At 36.8% G+C, this 3,743-nt stretch overlaps 1 non-coding gene across 1 annotated transcript; it reads right to left on the reverse strand.

Annotated features, from left to right (window-relative positions):
• Positions 1 to 3,341: 3,341 nt before the first annotated feature.
• On the reverse strand, positions 3,342 to 3,448 carry LOC119618454 (U6 spliceosomal RNA). The gene has a single exon (XR_005234751.1). It is a non-coding gene; the product is annotated as a U6 spliceosomal RNA (small nuclear RNA).
• Between the last annotated feature and the right edge of the window lie 295 nt (positions 3,449 to 3,743).

A 3,743-nucleotide genomic window follows, 5' to 3' on the forward strand; every position in this document is an offset into this window, starting at 1 on the left:
TATAAAATAAAAATGGAAGTAATTTCATTTTTAAAAAATTTCATTTTGTAAAATAAAACCCCAATCACTTTTCCACTCCTGCTCATTTATTACGAAATTTTGGTCCCTTTTTATACCACGTCGTGTGGGCTTTATCTGGGAACAATTTTCCTTGGGTAATGAATGCCTACACTTGAAAAATGCATGATTCTGGGGGAGATGATTCAGTGTATCATATTTGGGGACTTTTGCCAGCTAGTGGTTAGCTATCATTCAAAGCTGCCACCCAGTTAAGAGGACTAAAATACCATTTTAAATATCTATGGGTATCAGCTCAGCTAGTAGACTGAGCATGAAACGATTCATTGAACCATAGTTTTAGTTTGTCCCAGGGATAATATTCAAAGTTATTTACAAACAGTAAGGCATGGTTACTGATTAATCAAAGTGGATATCTGCCATAAACAACCAGTAGGGGCATACTGGGGCATTTCAGGCAAATATCATCTAGTTTTGGTTATTGCATTTCACACTGGACCAATGTCCTACTGCATTCCTAACCCCAGCTAATTTTACAAATTATTATGCTGATACCACACTAGCTAAAGAAAGAGGGTAAATTTCCTGTCAAACCATTTGAGAGTCCAAATCTCGGTACTCAAGTACTTTAAAAGACTCATAGAAACTCTTCTTCTACCCCTAAACAATCTCCTTTCTTTTCTCAGAATGACATCCCTAAAGGGAAGACAAGAATAAGGAGGGAGAGAGACTTGTTCAGTCTGCATTCTGGGAGACTGTACATGAGATACCTTAGATTGAAACTCCAGATGTTAAAAATAAATTGTTATTATTACTATTTTTGTCTTGTAAAAAGAGGTGAGGAGAGAAAGAAGTCTATATTATATGGTCAGAGCAAAAGCTTTGTGCAATACTGGCTGCTAAGAAGCAGGTGCTTTGACTTTGGTGACATTTTCAACATAAAGTTAGATCAGTGCTAAGCCTAAGGGTTGTGCATGTCTTGGCCCTAAAGGTGGGTACCTGTTAAAGTTTTCTGTACTCAGCACCTCATCTGACTCATCGTAGTCCTGTGCTTGTATTAGACCCTTGACCTTAATAAACAGAGAATTCCTACATCTCCTTTCCTTGGAAACAGATTATTGAAATACTGCAAACATTCATGTGTTCAGACTTCTTTTCACTGTTCTTGTTGATCCTTTACTTATCTACTTATTTTCAAAAGTACATATATTTAAAAGTATATATATGTGTGTGTGTATACATATATGAATGAGTTGTGTTACAAACTTATATGGGTATATGTTTGTAGATATATATATAGAGACATATGTTTTACAAACATAGATGTATGTTTGTAAACAACTCCACAAATGTAGAGATATAGAGAGGAAGAAAGTGAAGATCTCCTTTCAGGTCTTCCTGTTATCAGATTCCTCATTCCCTTCTCTAGAGATGATTGTTGCTGTTGCCTGGTCTTTCCACACTCTCTTCTATGCATTTGTATACATACAGATGCACATCTGCCTACACGAACTCAAAAAATTAAGAGGATCATCCTTTACATATTGTTTTGCAACATTTTATTGCCTCACAGTATACTTTAGAAAGTTTTCCGTGGGAGGAGTTATAGCTGGATCCTAGTCTTTTTTTTCCCTTCAACTTTTATTTTAAGTTCTGGGATACATGCGTAGGACGTGTAGGTTTGTTATACAGATAAACATGTGCCATGGTGGTTTGCTGCACAGATCAACCCATCACCTAGGTATTAACCCCAGCATCCCTTAGCTGTTCTTCCTAATGCTCTCCTTCCCCTTACCCCACCCTCAATAGGCCCCAATGTCTGTAGTTCCCTCCCATGTTCCTGTCCGTATGTTCTCATCATTTAGCCCCCACTAATAAGTGAGAACATGTGGTGTTTGGTTTGTTTGCTGAGGGTAACGGCTTCCAGCTCCATCCATGTCCCTGCAAAGGACGTGATCTCATTCCTTTTTTTTGGCTGCATAGTATTCCATGGTGTATATGTGCCATATTTTTTTAGTCCAATCTATCATTGATGAGCATTTGGGTTGATCCCATGTCTTTGCTATTGTGAATAGTGCTATAATGAACATAAACTTATGTTATAACAGCATGGCTTATATTCCTTTGGCTATATATATCTCATAACGGGATTGCTGGGTCAAATGATATTTCTGCCTCTAGATCTTTGAGGAATAGCCACACTGTCTTCTACAATGGTTGAACCAACAGTGTAAAAGCATTCTTTTTTTTCCACAACCTGACTGGCATCTGTTTTTTGACTTTTTAATAATAGCCATTCTAACTGGCATGAAATGGTATCTCATTGTGGTTTTCATTTACATTTCTCTAATGATCAGTGATGTTGAGCTTTTTTTCATATACTTGTTGGCTGAATAAATGTCGTCTTTTGAGAAGTGTCTTTTCATGTCCTTTGCCCACTTTTTAATGTTTTTTTTTCTTGTAAATTTGTTTAAGTTCCCTGTAGATTCTGGATGTTAAACCTTTGTCAGATGAATAGGTTGCAAAATTTTTCTCCCAATCTGCAGGTTGTCTGTTCACTCTGATGATAGTTTCTTTTGCTGTGCAGAAGCTCTTTAGTTTAATTAGATCCCATTTGTCAGTTTTTCCTTTTGTTGTAATTGCTTTTGGCGTTTTCATCACGAAATCCTTGCCCATGCCTATGTCCTGAATGGTATTGACTAGATTTTCTTCTACGGTTTTTATAGTTTTGGGTTTCACATTCAAGTCTTTAATCCATCTTGAGTTAATTTTTCATAAAGTGTAAGAAAGGGATCCAGTTTCAGTTTTCTGCATATGGCTAGCCAGTTCTCCTGGCACCATTTATTAAATAGGGAATCCTTTCCCCATTTCTTGTTTTTGTCAAGTGTGTCAAAGATCAGATGGTTGTACATGTGCAGTCTTATTTCTGAGTTATCTACTCTGTTCCATTGGACTATGTGTCTGTTTATGTACGAGTACCATGATGTTTTGGTTACTGTAACCTCTTAGTATGGTTTGAAGTCAGGTAGCGTAATGCCTTCAGCTTTGTTCTTTTTGCTTAGGATTATCTTGGATATGCGGGCTCTTTTTTGGTTCTATATGAAGTTTAAAATAATTTTTTCCAATTCTATGAAGAAAGTCATTGGTAGCTTGATGGGGATAGCATTGAATCTATAAATTACTTTGGGCAGTATGACCATTTTCATGATATTGATTCTTCCTATCCATGAGTGTGGAATATTTTTCCATTTGTTTGTGTCGTCTCTTATTTCCTTGAGCAGTGGTTTGTAGTTTTCCTTGAAGAGGTCCTTCACTTCCCTTGTTAAAATATGGAACACTTCATGAATTTGCACATCATCCTTGTGTAGGGACCATACTAGTCTTCTCTGTATTGTTTCAGTTTTAATATATGTGTTGCCAAAGCGAGCACCTCTAGTCTTTTTAAATGCTATATGATAGTATTTTCAAAATAGCAACCATGCTAACATGAATTGTGTACCTGTTATGTCAGGCAGTGTTCTGGCTCTTTAAGAGTGGTGTGTCATTTAATTTTCACAGCAACTCTACAAACAAGAAAATCTTATCATCTTCTTTTTACATTTGAGGGAAATGGAATCACAGAGAAGCTAAGCAATTTGACCAAGGTCACACAGTTAGTAAGCAGTGGAAGTGAGTTATGAACCCAAGCAGGTGAAATCTGGAGGCTTTGTTCCGCTTTGCTCCTA

The sequence above is a fragment of the Chlorocebus sabaeus genome, chromosome 23 (assembly GCF_047675955.1).
Source record: "Chlorocebus sabaeus isolate Y175 chromosome 23, mChlSab1.0.hap1, whole genome shotgun sequence".
Taxonomy (NCBI): domain Eukaryota; kingdom Metazoa; phylum Chordata; class Mammalia; order Primates; family Cercopithecidae; genus Chlorocebus; species Chlorocebus sabaeus.